The 16,268-nt window shown below is 47.5% G+C and overlaps 1 protein-coding gene across 8 annotated transcripts in view; it reads left to right on the forward strand.

Annotated features, from left to right (window-relative positions):
• The window catches only part of LOC106782748 (laforin), a 56,944-nt gene that overhangs the window by 23,698 nt on the left and 16,978 nt on the right, over positions 1-16,268 (forward strand). For 2 of the 8 annotated variants that reach the window (XM_070254977.1, XM_070254980.1), the window contains exon 2: positions 1,860-3,769. The exons of 2 other annotated variants lie outside the window; for them this stretch is intronic. The gene's annotated coding sequence lies outside the window, so the exon portion shown is untranslated. Of the gene's footprint in view, positions 1-1,859; positions 3,770-6,067; positions 6,322-16,268 lie in introns of those variants that run through there. 4 more of the 8 variants (XM_070254972.1, XM_070254974.1, XM_070254976.1 and 1 more) reach the window with 3 other exon arrangements.

Genomic DNA, 16,268 nt, shown 5'->3' on the forward strand with positions numbered 1-16,268 from the left:
TTCGAATCTCTGATTCCACTCAGTGCTCATTGCTGGGAAATCAGACTCTGAACCCACCAGGCCCCTCAGAGGCGCTCAGAACAAGGCTGAGTCTCAGTAGGGTTTGCCGCACGCAGTCTGACAGGTCAGGGTTTCCCGTTCTGTAGGGTCCCTTCGACCCACCCCTCGGGGCTAGCACGTGCCCTGCGGTCACGGGAGGGGAATGCAGAGCACACGCACCTGCATCCACCTAGTTGTGTGCCCTCCAGCGTCTCTCCTCTATCTGTGGGAATGTTGTCTGGCCACACACTCCTGGAGGGCTGCTCTCCTCCTTCAGCTCCTTTCTCTGTGAGAGGTGCTCATTGACAGAAGTGCAGTTGGAAGGAACACCCTCATGTGAGAGTGAATGCCTCACAATTGAAAAGAAGGAAAACTGCCAGCATCCAGGCAGCTCCTCCCAGGAGGTGAGAGGAATTACACTGCAACGTTCACAGACGCCTTTTCACGATGTGGACGGGGTGGAGGCCAGAGCAGAGGACAGAAATTCATGCGTCTGCCAAAGTGAACCTGACCTTTCCTGCTAGTTGACTTAGTAGCAAAGCCAGTCAATAAACAGTCTTGAGACGCCAGAGGGCGCCTCACGGCGCCAGCCTGGTACTGATCAAGCACTACTCTGCACTCACCTCCAACATTCTGTGCTGTCTGAAGTATCCCCACCAAGATCATATTTGTACCACAGAGTGAAGACCCTTAGCAACTAAGTTCTCATTTTCCACATCTGATACCTGTTAAGACTTATGTTTTCAAAATGATAAATAGGGTTTTTTCCTCTTCTTCTCCCCAAAGCCCCCCAGCACATAGTTGTATGTTCTAGTTGTAGATCCTTCTAGTTAAGCTATGCAGGACGCCCCCCTCAGTATGGCCCAACGACTGGTGCCAGGTCCATGCCCAGGATCCGAACCATGAACCCTGGGCCGCCGACGTGGAGAGCGCGAACATAACCACTCGGCCACAGGGGCAGCCCCCAAAAATAATAAGTAGGTTTTTGAAGAGAAAACAAAAATGTTTTGTGGGGTAAGATAGACACCTAAATCCAAGAATACAGGAGAAAACACAATGAATTAAATAAGGAAGTTATGGGCAAAGCAGAATGGTGGTCTCGAGAAGGGGAGGTCCGGCGGGCAGAGCTGAGAGGACTCCCCAGATTGCTCCTGGTGCTGGATGCTCTGACACAGAGGCTCTCACACTCGGCTGCGTATAGTCATCATCAGGAGCATTTTAAACCCTGATGCCCAGGCCACATCCAGCACAATCAGATCAGATTTTCTGGGGGCAGATTAGGCAATTTGGTAAAGCTCCTTCGGGGGTTCAACACACCCAGGTTGGGAACCTGCCACTGTCGAGGGGTTTGTACCCAGTGGAGGGTGGAAGGTTCGGGGTATCAATCTCATCTTCAGGACCCACCACCTACACAAAAAGACTGTCCATATGCCTCCTCAATCTCTCAGGTTGGGATCATGTCCCATTCCTCCCTTTCCATTACCCTCTGCATCCACCTCTTCAATCACGTAGTAGGTAAGAATGTGCTCCTTCCTTCCTCTGCGGCCTCACTGGCCCCGTCCTGGTCTGGACCGCTGGCCCAGGGGCTGTTGAGCACCGGGCATGTGGCTAGTCCAAATCGCATGCTGTGAATGTGGGAACACACCTCATATGGAAGAGTTAGTATAAAGGGTATACAAACCTCATTCATCATTTTTATCTTGATTACACACTGAAAAGATAATATTTTAGTTAGTTGGGTTGCATAAAATGTGTTATTAAAATTAATTTACACCTGTTTCTTTTTTTTAACGTGGTTACCATGTCACTTAAAACTACAGCTGTGGCTCAAGTTACATTCCTATGGGACGGCACCAGTCCAGACGCTCATTCTTTCTGACCGGGACTAACACAACAGTCTCTGTTAGGCTTCTCCTACCCAAGTCCATCACCGCCTCCCTTGCCTCAGTTCCTCCTCCCCTGCAGTTCAAGTCCTGCCTAAGAAGCACGGGTGACCGCGCCTGCCCATCGCTCCCCCTTCGCAGCTCGCCCCTCCCAGCAGTGAGCACCCTGGCCCTCCGCTGGGGTGGCAGAGGAAGTTCCCGTTAGTCAGTCGGGATTCCAACAATCTGTCAACACCTCCTCCTCCTGGCCAGTGTTCTCTCCCGCACCTCAGAAGGCGGGCATATCTGCCACACTTGCACTGATGGCACACAGCATTGTGACGGTTTGGCATCGTCTTCCCCAACCCACATTTGCTCCTTGAAGGCAGGGACAGTAGCTGCTTCACAGCGTCGTGCTTTGGACTTTGTATCAATCCGGAAATGTCCATTGACGGAGCATGTGGTGAATAAGACAGAGAATGTGGAGAGTTTACTTATTCTGATGTTATATATTTATGCCAGAGCTAATCAGCTGTTACGGTGCTGGACATCGGTCAGGCATAAATGGTGGCGGTCTCATGAGGGCTTTCCGAGGGCCCCCTCATGTGTCATGGAGCTGCCGGTCACCCACACGCTCTGGAGTGTTGGGAGGTAAAGTTGTCACAGGTGCTGGCGCTTACCACACAGGCCCGCTATGCAGCCTCAGGGCCTTGAAACACTTTTGGAGCAGAGAGTTTGGGAAACAAGCCTACGGGCCACACACTTGCTGGCGAGAGGCAGGAAGCTGAGTGTGCTTGCTCAGGGGAAAGAAAGGGAGCCAGAGGTCTTGGTATCTGTCCATAGGTTAGGGGATGCAGGGAGGGTACAGGGGAGAATCTGCCCTCTTCTCACCCTGCAGACGCTCCCAGATATCACGCTCTAAACCTGCCCCAAGGAGGTCAGCTCGAGGCCTAGAAGGCTATCGCCTCCCATGGCCCTGTGCCCAGAGACGACTTTCTCATCATGAATAAAACACGTGCCATGAGCACCTCTGTCAGAGAATGAACATGGATCTCACAGGACACTGGAACCTTAAGCTTGCAGAGGTCGGGGTAGCAGCCAGGGGGCAGAGAGGGAGGCCGGGGACAGCACGGCAAAGGTGAAGACGTTCTGTGGATCCCTCAGACCCCTGTTCTTTCTCTTCCTTCTGCCTGCCTGTGACTGGTTAGCCTCTTACTATCCAGGAGTCGCTCAAGAAGACTCAACGCAAGTGACCCTCGGAGTTTGCTCTTTGTTTCATCTGTACCTTTCTTTGTCTGACGTCTGACTTCGTGAGCAGGAGCCCTTCTGGAGCCAGGGGGCTGGATTGGGACCCCGCGCCCCACTCAACAGCTGCAGAGCCTGAGACGGGTCCTTTGCTTCTCTGTACCTCAGTTTCCTCTTCATAAAATTGGAGACAAAAACAACACCCGCTTGGTAGGAAGTACTATGGTGCCCAAAGATGTCCACGTCCTGATACTCGGAAACTGGGAATGTCACCTTCCATTGCAAAACGGGCTCTGCAGATGTGATTAAAGTTATACAGAACCTTGAGATGGGGAGATTATTCTCGATTATCCGTGCCCAATCTAACTACATGAGTCCTTAAAAGTTGGGAATCTCTCCCCACTGAGTTCAGAGAGAGATGTGACCACGGAAGAAGTGTCCAAGAAATGAGATGTTACTGTCTCTGAAGATGGAGGAAAGGCCACGAACCAAGGAATGCGGGAGATTCTAGAAGCTGGAAAAGGCAAGGAATGGATCCTTCCCTGCAGCCTGCAGAAGGAACCAGCCTTCCTGACACCTCAGTTTTAGCCCAGTGAGACTTCAGACTTCTAACCTACAGAATGGTAAGATAATAAATTTGAGCTCTTTTAAGCCACAAGGTTCATGGTAGTTTTCTGCAGCAGCCACAGGCAGTTCATAGGCCTCCCTCACACGACTATTGTATTAGATCAGGTTACATGTGCCAGTGCCTGGAGAAGTGCCTGGTAAACAGTCAGTGTTTAGATGCACACGTGCACACACATGTACACGTATGGGTTTCTCAACCTGGCACTAATGACATTTGGGGCCGGACATTTCCTTGCTGTGGAGCGGTCCTGTGCATTGCAGGATGCTCAGCAGCATTCATAGCCTCTGCCCTCTGGATGCCAGTAGCTCTAAGCCCTCCACTCCATGTATGGCAACTGAAAATGTCTCCAGACATTGCCAGATGTCCCTGGCAAGGAAAATCACCCACGGCTGAAAGCCACTAATATGTATGTTAGCTATTGCTACCATTGTTGTTTACAACACCAACAACATGCAAGACGTTATCCTTGGTGATATAATTTGATTTCCTTTGCTAGCAATCATGATTTAAATAAGAATGTGTATGGGAGAGTTTGCAATTTTAAATGCCCAGAATTCAGTAATATCAACCATTGTCTGCTTGTAAACTAGATTTTGAGCTCCACGTCAGCTTTTAAACCCGGGGGCAATGTCCATGCTTTGTATTTCAGTATACCTCACAGTAGCCGAACAGTGCTGTGTCCATATAATAATAGAATACTAGAGCCAGAAAGGGTCTTTCTGATGATTTTTTTCTACCATGATAAACAATCACCAGATACTGATTGGATGGATGGATGGGTGAATGGATGGATGGATGGATGGATGGACAGATGGATGGACAGATGAATGAGTGGATGGGTGAATGGATGGATGGATGAAATAGCTAATATCCTAAAATGAGGTATAGAGATATTTGTGTGATTTTTTAATCTATAATTTCAGTCCTTTCATTAGAGTTCAATCCCTTTTCCTCCTTTTGTACAAGCAATAGATAACAGAAAAGTTGGCTGTAATTCTGAAAATAACAGAGGTCCCACCAAGTTCAACATTGATATTTTAGAACCCTGTGTTGTATGAGACCAGAACATCCAAGTGGTCAATTATACATAAAACTCTGTGATGCCTTGTACACTCTGAGTTCATTAAATACCCAGGTATCTCACCAGCACAGCCTGGGATTGCACAGGTCCATCCAGACCCCCAAAAGGGAGGGTGAGGGGATTCTACAGGTTTCTGGTGCAGCACAGATTCACCCATCACTTGTCTGTCGAACTGAATGATGGTGACAGTAGGATGGAGGGATTGAGAAATTTGGGTGGTTCAGGACTAAGTCCCAGGCTGGACATTCTGGAAGGAACAGTGGTCAAAAATATTACCCTGGAGCTGGCCCAGTGGCACAGTGGTTAAGTTCACATGCCCTACTCTGGCAGTCTGGGGTTCACAGGTTTGGATCCCAGGTGCAGACCTGCACACTGCTCATGAAGCCATGCTGTGGCAGCGACCCACATATAAAATAGAGGAAAATGCCACAGATGTTATCTCAGCGACAATCTTCCTTAAGCAAAAAGAGGAAGATTGGCAATGGATGTTAGCTCAGGGCCAATCTTCCTCACCAAAACCTCCCCCCAAAAAAACATTGCCCTAAAATATAAAATGGTGAGGGTTCTCAAAACAGCAGACATGGAATTGTTAACACTGAAGCATGAGAGAACCAAACAGTCTGGTTCTCCTAATTTCTGCTCCTTTTGTGTTGTTGTAACCACTCCTCTGGCCCCAAACTCCGTATTCCTAAGTTGAGTCTGTCATAACCCTCTGGTTGAGACAGTCGTTGCTATAACTCCTCTTGGGCATTGCTGTAGAGAGCACTCTCTCCAGAAAGCAGTAAGTGTTCTAAAGAACCCCACCTCCAGGCTGTGCCCTCCCAGGAGGCAGTAACCACTCCATGGACGAGGCTTCTTGTTACAGGCTCACATCATCCATGGATGCAGCCACCTCCTAACGAATGTTTGCCAAGTTAACTAACTAATTAATCAGTGTTTACATTGTGGGAAGAGGACCTCAGCTACCGCCATTGTAGAAATGAAGGTGGAGAAATAAGAGGCTCGAACGTCAAGAATCAGAAAACATTTCTATTGAACACCTGTATTAAATTTGAGGCCACTGGTAGATATTCGTCAGAAATGCAAATGGAGCTGGTTAACAAAGGCACCCAAACCAAGTTAAAATAAATCCACAATGATGTTCACTCTTGACCTTTTATTTAAACATCCTTTAAAAGCAGGTATTGTTATTTGATGTTTCCATTTTTGCAGAAACCTGAAGCCCAGAGATTATATGTGACTTGCCACACAGCTAATTCGCAGCAAACTGCAACTGGAACTCATGTCTCTTCACAGCCAGGCCAGCCGTTTTCACCTTAAGATACTCCGACGTGGGTGCTTGTCTTTTCCTGGTTCAGGCGAGCCTGAGGAATGAGGTCAGGGGACAGTGCTGCCTCCTTGGGCCACAGTGCCTCCTGTCCCTGGGTGTCTGAGGAGTCTCTGGTTCATTAAAATCTTCTGAGTGAGTCAAGCTTCCTGTTCCATTTATAGCCCAGCCACCAGATGAGCTCACTGTGGCCCTATTCTCCCCAAGGCTCTGGGTGGTAGGGCCGGCTCTTTTGGAGTCGTGGAACAGGATTTTCATTCCTGACTTGTACAAGAGGGCCTCAAGGATGGGTGGGGCTGACATTAACACAACATGCCAGCACCGTCTTAGGCTCTGAGGATACAGGAGTGGGTGAAACAAGCAGAGCCCTCACCCACATGGAGCCACATTCTATTGGAGGGCATGCCAGACAGTAGTCACCACCATGGGGAAATAAATATAAAGCAAGAAGGGGGAGCAAGAGTGACATGGTCAAGGGGGATTCTGTGGGGGAATGATATTTGAGCAAAGATCTGAAAGGGAGGCCAGTTTAACCACGTGGACACCAAGGGGCTTGTTCCAGAAAGAGGGCACAAGTGTGGGACATGCCTGTCAGTTGGGGGGCCATAGGCGAGTCCTGAGGCTGGAGAGGGGCTCGCTGGAAGGATCACACAGGTCCCAGTGCGATGGGAATCCACTGCCAGGCTCAGATTTCACAGGGACACCTCTGGCTGTTGTGTTGAGAGGAGAGGCAGGTGGAGGCACAGAGGTCGACTAAGAGACAGCTGCGGCAACTGGCAGGAAGACAGATACATGCGATATGATGGATGCCATTCCGTTACATTCAAAACCCCGGAAAACAATTCTGTTGCACAGAGGGAGAAGGGCAGGTGAGGTTGGCCTGGCAGGCAAAGGGAAGGGAAAGAGTTTCAGTTCCTGCTGCTGTGTTTTAGTTCTTAAGGTGGGATGGCGAGTGCACAGGTGTTAATTCTATTTTAAAATGCTCAAATCTCTTTTAAAAATGAAAGGGAAAATAAGGAAACCAAAGCCTCAGAGGTAGGATGATTCTACCCTGGGTCTCACGCCAGAGAGTGTTGCAATGTTCTCCTAACTCCACCATGAGACTTCATCTATCCCCCTTATCCTAAAATTCTTGTATTTTAGGAAAATCTGTATAGTTTGCCTTTTTCAATCCAAGAGAATAAAGTGTGAGATGCTGTCACAGAGGGCCGGCCCTGCTCTGGGCAGACCTGGGTAATGGTAACTGAGGAGCATGGGGGCGTGGGGTGGGGGCCTCTTTCCTTAGAGTCAGGGTCCTCAAATCCTCCTTCCACCCCCAAAAAGCAAAGGTTCTCACGCTTGTGGGTCCCACCAAGAAGCCATCCTACTGTCTTGTTGGCATGACACATAACAAGGGATCACCATAAAATGCTGATGAGCTGTGGATGCTTCTTAAAAACCCAGGTTGGATTTCTCTCCTAGAGTCCCCTTTCTCCCTTTCTTCTGCTCATTAGCTAACTGGCCATCACATGCAGCCAAACCTCCAGTTCTGATCTCCCCCGGAGAGCCTGGACACAGCTCAGAACCCCGACTCAATGGGAGCTCCATGGCCAGCCTGCCAAGCGCCCACATCCTGCTTGTTCTGTCTGCTCAGCTGCCCACAGCCTGTCCACTCCAGGCTGATCACAAGTCCAGAATCCTCACAGAAATTAACCACTCTTCACTCATCCGGCCACCCCATGGTGCCCCTACTCCACTTCAGGACCTGCCTCGGCACCAGGGATACAAATAGGTATTTTAAAAAACCCAGCAGTGGGCTTGGAGAGCTCCCAGTCTGATAGATCACTTCACAATGGGATTTCCTTTTTCTGAATATGAAATACATGCACTTACTATAGAAACACAGAAAAGAATTAAGAAGAAACAAAAATCACCCACACTGTCAATGCCTACAGGCATCTACCGCTAAAATCTTGCTCTGTCTTCCTCTCCATCTCTTGGCAATTCTAGTCATTTCTTTCTTTCTGACCTGTTCCCATTCTGCTCAGCAGAGTTTGCCATGGTTTTCAGCAGCAGAATCAAATGTGTCAATAGCATCAGTGGTCCCTCTCCTGGTCAGGGCCCTTACCCTCCAGTTTGTTGGGGTGGCTTATTTTTAACTGGACAGAGGGTACGAGTGAGAACTTAGCTGTGACAGGTCACAACATCTTAATGTACATTGGACTTACACGCATCCCTTCTGTCAGGTTCAATGCCCTCATGATGATAAATAGGGGCCCATTCATGAGAGTCTTCCCAGTACAACTAGAGACTAAAAAATACCTGTTTTCCACATGAGGCAAACTGACCACTGTCTTGAGCTGTTGGCGTGGTCCGTGACTCCAGACGCTGGTGGAGGAATGGAGCATGTCCTTCCCTGAAGGAGAGCGCAGTGTGGGCAGGAGAGCCATGCAGAAGACCCCCTTCTCAGGGGGTTAGATTTGCAAGGTCAAATGTTCGTTATTTTCTGAGAGAAATTTATATTTCAAATATACAAAATGTCTTTTGTATTACTAGAGTTTTGACATTGAGCTTGTCAAACTCATCTCCATATTTGCTTCTCAGGAAACTCTCATAATTTAGGACCAATTATGAAAACTCATCTCCATATTTGCTTCTCAGGAAACTCTCATAATTTAGGACCAATTATGAAAACAAGCTATTTTATTAGCTGGTTTATTTTAACAATACCAGTGAGCCTAAACCACCTTAAAATTTTGGTCCTTCCTTCTCTTTAGTCAGTCAATTATGTAGCTATCAAGAAAACCACCAGCACCGCGGGAAGTGCCACGGCTTTTTGGCAATAATGAAGAAACAGGTCTTATGATCCCCGCCTTTGGGGACATGCTGACCCCTCCTTATTCTTCTATGTCAAAGGCTGCTTCTGCCTTATTTTGAACACTGGTGTCAGATCTCAACTTATAATCCAAAGTCAACATCCAAATCCTTAAGCAACAACGCTGCTCCAGCCACAGCAAGCGTTCCACATCGTCAGCCTGTGAGCCGCAAGGATCAGGTGTGTCATTGAACCCACAGCCAGCGTCACAGAAAGAAAACATGCTTTTCAGCAAAATTGCATGAAACAATCAACAGAAGACTAACCGCGAACAAAGCCTGTCCTGATTTTCTGTGAGTGTGTGAATGTGTGTGGTTGTGCTGAGGCACTGATGGTGATTCAGGGGACCTCCACTGGGACTTGCTGTGGGATCACTCACGTGAGCGTTCCTGCAGGCTTCCTCTCCCCTAGGCAGTTTTTAAGCAGGCTTCCCCCACCTCCTGTAAACACCTGGTCTCTCGGGCTCTTTGCTCCTGCCCACCCTAAAAATGGCAGGAACTTAAGAGTCATCACCATGAGTCTGCGGACTTTTTTCAATTGGCACTAAAAGAAATCACAGAGCTGGAGACGCTGGTGTGGCCATTCGCAGGCACTGTTCCTATCAAGATTAAATTTCTCTTCTTAAATGGTTGACTGGCATCTAGCCATTAGATAATTGGCTATCTAGTGTCGCTTAAACATTGACTCCTCTTTCAATACAGTAAATACGATACAGACTTTCACTGTCTTCTCCTTCTAAATGCCTGGAAGTATCTACTCAGGCTGTATCACACTACTATTTTACAGAGAGTTGTAATGATGACTAACATGTCCACAGGGCTCTGGGACAACAGCAGGGTTTTACGTGCTTCGCTGCACTTGCTCTTCACTGGCATAGTCCACAGGCAGCGAGTGGGAAGACAATGGTGATAACCCTCGAGGAACCAATAAGCATTTCTGTGTATTTTTATTTTGCCTGCCCCCTGGAGCAGGGAACCAACTGGCTTTCCCTGGCAGGATCCCACTTTCTGTATTTCTGTGGTGTGAGGTTGGAGAGACCAGTGGTTCTTTGAGTCCAGCAGCCTCAGGATCACCTGGTGAACAGACGAAAATTCTTGGGCCTGACCCCAGATGCACTGCTTCACTCCACCAAGGAGGGCTGAGGATAAATACTTGCCTGCTGCTTACAGTTTCTAACCCTCACTTAACCACCGCAGCTCTGCCTGTCTATGGTGTCGGCCGGCTACGCGCTCAGTGAAATCCCCCTCCCTGTGCTCAGGGACTTCCATCTCCTCCTCGCTCCCAGGCACATGCTGACTTGAATACCCGTCTGTTAAGTGTCTGTCTTGCTCCAAACTATCCATGGCACTAAGGATTTCCCCATCAAGTATAATCCACAGTATCCGCCAGCTCAGCTGTCACAGCAAATCATCACAGTTGCGGGGGCTGAAACAACAGACATTCATTGTCTCTCTGTCCTGGAGCCTGGCAGTCCAAGGTCAAGGTGTGGGCAGGGCTGGTTCCTCCTGAGGCACCTCTCCTTGGGTGTAGACGCTGTCTCCTCCCTGTGTCCTGACATGGTCTGTGCGCTGTGCTCTGGGCCTGTGGTGGGAGTGGCAGGTCTGCTGATCTCTGAGTTGCCTCGGGGTCACTCCGGCTTTTGTTAAGAATAATGCCTGCCACAGCCGGACATCTCCACTGTTCCGTCCTGTAAAATCCTAGAAGTCTGACAGCCTTCCTTCGTCTGTCCCATCTCTGTTGCCTTTAGTCCCAGCTGGCAGAGTCTTTGCTGGTGCAACCCCATCTCAGTTCCTGGCTTCTGCTGAGATGGTGGAGAAGTGTCCAAATTCTCTCATTCTTTCTTGCTTGACAATTCCTTCTGCAATTTCTCTCTGTCCTCTCACATTTTACCATAAGCATGAAGGGAAAACCAGGCCACTCCTTCAGCACTTTGCTTAGAAATATCCTCTGCTAAATATCCAAGTCTGTCACTCAACAAGTTCTACCATCATGAAACACTAGAACACAGTCCAGCCGAGTCCTTCGCCACTTTGTAACGAGGATTGCTTTTCTCCAGATTCCAATAACCTCTTCCTCATTTCCACCTGAGACCTCGTCAGAATGTCCCTTAACATCCATATTTCCAACAACAGTCTCTTCAAGGCTTTGTCGACAAAAATAATCCATAACCAATCTATAAATGAAAATTTGGGTGAGTTTATTCTGAGCTGAAATCTGAGGACCATGGCCCAGGGCCTTTCTTTCTGAAGGAAGAAAGGGCACCAAAGAAGTGAGGTATGCAGAATGGTTATATACCCCCATACAGGACGTTTCGCATATGATTGAAATGTCCCTCCCACAATAGTCACAAGATTGCCCTGTCAGCACAGAGCTTCCTGGAGGGCGTAGCAGGAGGCAAGTCCATTGTCCCCAGCTGGGTGGTCACAGGTGAGCACAGCAATCAGTTTCTAGCCTAAGGAAAGATGCTTAATCCTTAAGGAGATGCCAACGTTGGGAGGGGGAGGGAAGTTGCACCTTTATCTCAAGGGCCTTTGTTCTTGCCATAGGGAATATCTAAAGCAGATATACAATGCATGCTCAACAGCCATGGTCAGGCCCTTTTGGAAAGACAAGGTCAGGCCGAATTAGGTTTATACCAAATGGCTTCCTCATATTCTCCAATATATGCTATTGCTTGCCATTTTTATTTGTCAGCTTTTTCTAATGAGGTCTCCAAAACTCTTCCAGCCTCTACCCATAGCCCAGTACCAAAAACTCTTCCACATTTTTAGATGTTTGTTACAGCAGCACCTGAAATCCTTGGTACAAAAATCTGTATTAGTCAGGGTTCTTCAGAGAAACAGAACCGATAGGATGTGTATGAATAAAGAGAGATTTTTAGGGAATTGGTTCACACAACTATAGAGGCTGGAAAGTCCAGAATCTGCAGTTTGAGTCTGAAGGCTGCCTGCTGGAGAATTCCCTCTTGGTCAGCAGAGGTCAGCCTCTGTTCTATTCAGGTCTTCAACGGACTTGATGAAGCCCACCCACATTATGGAGGGCAATCTGCCTTACCCAAAGGCCACCAATTTAAATGTTGATCTCATACAAAAACACACTCACAGAAACAACCAGAATGACGACCACATATCTTAGCACCATGGCCCAGACAAGGTGACACATGAAATCTACCATCACATCTGCCACGGTCCTTTCTTTCATTTCTTTATTTTCCTTTTCACCATTATCACAACCATTTTCTTAACACAGAAGAGAGGTAGAAAGCCAGCCAGAGGGACTGGCAGCACTCCACCCCAAATGAGGAAGCTCAAGCATAAGGACAGTAGGATGGCTACCAAGTAATGCTACAATGCCTCCTCCTTTGGGTTGCACATGTTTCTTCCCAGAGATAAAGGGTAGATTAAAGGAGTCTTCAGAGGCCACTCCCACTACTGAGATTTTGTGATATAGCAAAAAACAATTGCCTAAAACTTGTGAAATTTGTTTAGGTTTCCCAGAGGCAAAATTTGAGTGAAGCCAATAGCAGGATCAACTACTTTTTTTTTTAAGATTTGCTGTTAATTTACTAACCTCAAAGAAAGTTTGATCTTCTCTTTTTTGCTTTTGCATTACAGAAAATGTCGATGTAAGTATTTTTTTGATTTTACTGAGGTCATAATAATTTATAACATTGTGAAATTTCAGTTGTACATTATTATTTGTCAGTCACCATAAAGATGTGCCCCTTTACCACTTATGCCCACCCCCCAACCCCCTTCCCCTCTGGTAATCACTAATCTGTTCTCTTTATCCATGTCTTTATCTTCCACATATGAGTGGAATCATGCAGTGTTTGTCTTTCTCTGTCTATTTTCACTTAACATCCTAGCCTCAAGGTCCATCCATGTGACTGTGAATGGGATGATTTCATCTTTTTTATGGCTGAGTAGTATTCCATTGTGTATATATACCACATCTTCTTTATTCATTCATCAGTCTGCGAACACTTGAGTTGAGTCAAAGAGTGTACTGTCTATAATTTCTTCTAGGACTTTTATGGTTTCAGGTCTTACCTTCAAGTCTTTGGTCCATTTTGAGTTAGTTTTTGTGTATGGCAAAGCATAGTCATTGGGATTCTGATTGGGATTGCACTGAGTCTGTAGATGACTCTCAGGGTTAGCAGAGAGAAGCTTCTTTACCTGGGAAGACAGGCTTGGTTGTTGTGGACCATGATCTCGGGCAAGCAGTCACCAGATGACAGGCTGCCCTGGGCCCTGCACTGGCATGCCACCTGGGCACGGGCTCATGGCTGCACCAGCAGTTTCCTGTAGGGATGAGGAGGACCAGGTGGTAGCAGCACTCAGCTTTCTTGCTGAAATATACAGGCCACACCCCTGTAAGAGGAGCCGGTGTCCACTTGCAGGAAAGCTCTCCCTGATCACATCATGCCCCACACTCATGATGCTCTCTGCTCAAACTGCCCCCCCCACACTCAGGGAAAGTCAGTAAGAAAGTGGTCAATGGGATAAAGAAGGACGTTTCCCAAGTGATGTAAAGTTGTTACAGACAGATCTACTCCTGAAGAGGCTCAGAGACAGGTAAGGAAGACACACACAGGGAGAATGAGAACTTCCGAGAGATCAGAGGTGATGTTAGAGACCCTGGAGGGAAATAAGGCTGCCACCCTGGCGGAGAGCAGCGAGGAGCTTCTCATTAATCAGTGGTAAAGCCTCCCGTATCTGGAGCCCTCCAGATATCAAATCTTTGATAATTCACATTTTACCTTTCCTTGTCCTGAACCTGGCTCTTGTCCTCAAGGAAAGGTACTCAATAACCATGGAAACCAGACTCTCAGCAAGAATCTGCCTTCATGCTTCCTAATGCGTATCCACTCCCAGCTTAACGCCCCTACTATTGTGGCTCTTTAAAAATCACATTTCAAAATAGAATGAGAATTAAAATACAATCACTTGAAATCACTAATTTTGATGGATACTTTTAAATAGCTCATAGACACATTTTAATATTTTTGATAGATAAACACTTTTTAAAGATACGAATCTTAAATAATTATCTCCAAATCCCATTGTTAACTATGACTTCCTTCTGTAAGTTTACATAAATCTGTATTTTCTTTGAGAGTAAATGGTTCTTTTAAATGACTTTATGGAGAAGCTCTTTATTTTATTCTTAAAACTTATCAAGGTGTTAGCTACCTGTTCTTCCAATATCCCCAAATAGGAAATGAGAAGAATTTAACCCGGAAAATGTACCAAGTCTCTTTTCTGGTCTCAAATAAGGAATTGGGCAGTCAAGGGAGAGGTGGAGACATCAGAGCCCATTGAAACTAACGGAGCCATCAGTGCACTTTGAAAGACCTGCCAATGACAGAAGCATGAAATTACCTGCATTCTCTCAATGAGCCAAACCTTGACGTTTTAGAAGATATTCTCACTCTGAGACCTGAACCAGGCCCTGGCAGAGGGTGCCTGCAGGCTTAGAAATGTGCAGTGGGGGCTTGGCAGTTTGAGTAGAGGAGGGACTCAAACCAGGTCAGGCTATGTGGGAGGTGTGGAGCCCGTGCTGGGATCAGACACAGTGAGGAGGCAGAGACGCAGGGAACCCAGCTGAAGCTGCTGTGCCCACCAGTCGAGGCAGTGTGGTGAGGGGCATGGAACTCCAGAGAGAGCTGGAGGCTGACCAGAAAGGCTTTGCTGAGGTCTGACTGGGGTGTCCAAGGAAAAGAGGAGTCGAGATGACTCTGCTTTTGGCATGAGCAACCAGAAGAATGTGTTGCAATTAACTGAGATGATCAGGAGGAGCTGGTTTGAAGAAAAATGTCGGGAGTTCAGTGTTGGACTTGATGTTTGAGAAGCATATTAGATATCCAAGGGGAGATGTCAAGCAGGCTGTTGAACACAAAAGTCTGGCATTCAGTGAAAAGGCCTGGACTGAAGATATAAATGTGGGAATCAACAGCATACAGATGACATATGGAGCTGTGACTGGATGAGATAACCAGAAAGTGAATGTGGAAGGGGAGAGGGAGGGGGAGGGGAGGGAAGGAGAGCGAGAAGGGGATGACATAAGGGAGAAGGGAGGAGTAGAAGTGTACCTGGACCCCACGCTCAGTGCTGGACCCCCCTCCCTGCCACACTGGCCTCCCCTGCAGGGTCTGGACCCCACACTCAATGCTGGATGCCCCTCCCTGCCACACTGGCCTGCTCTCAGAATGTGCAAACCTCTGCTCTGTTTTTCTTGCCCACTGCTCTGGTTCCTGCCCAGGATTGGCATCTGGCCTTGACTCCCAGACTGCTGGGCTGGAGTCCTGAGATCCGCCTTGGTTCAGCTTTGCCCCCAGGGGTCTGGAATCTGGCTAGCGGCACACTGAGGAAATGGATTCTCCAGAACTGGACAGCTGCCGATGCAGAGCACCTTGTGCTGGAAGCGCCCTCTCCCCACCTCACTGCTGAACCTCTGAGCTGGTCTCGGCCTTCGCACTACATTGAACAGACCTGCATGAACACCTTGGCTGCCCTGGAATCTTTCCTGCACTGATATTGTTGTATTGTGCATCTTTCCCACATTTTATTTGTGCACAAGGATGACCCTCTGGGTCTTCAGGACCAGGACCAATTTACAGCATCAATGTGATGAGATCTCTCTGCATCCCAATGTCTGTTGCTGTCTGCAAGGGCAAGACGTGTGGTCCAGCTGCTGGGGTCTAAGAATAAACCCAAATAATGCTTGTGATGGTAGGAGGGAAGGGAAAGGGGACACCATGACCAAGCACTCACTGTGCTCACCACTCTGCTAAATGCTTTTCTGGTCTTCTATAATTTTCTCCCCATAAAATCCCTTGAAATAAGCTGTATTCCTATTTAATAGATGAGGAAACTGGGACTCACAGAGGCTGAGCAACTCATACAGTTGCCCAGCTAGTACGCGGTGAGCTCAGATTCAAATCCACACCGACTGACTCAGGAGCCCATGTTTATACTGATAATGATAACAATGCTGCAATCTACCCTTCAGAAACCCTCTATCCCACCAGGCAGAACATCTGCACTTGACCTCCAGTCTCTCCTTTAATCTTCAGGTTGATCCTATGATTGATATCTCATTTAATCCTCATGTCAATCGTATAATTATTCCCTTTCATAAACTAGGGAATTGAGGCACAGAGAGATTAAGCAACTTGCCTGGGGTCCTCCATCTAACAGGTACAAGAGGAAGAATTTGAATCCACAAGA

Source organism: Equus caballus, chromosome 29 (assembly GCF_041296265.1).
Source record: "Equus caballus isolate H_3958 breed thoroughbred chromosome 29, TB-T2T, whole genome shotgun sequence".
NCBI lineage: Eukaryota > Metazoa > Chordata > Mammalia > Perissodactyla > Equidae > Equus > Equus caballus.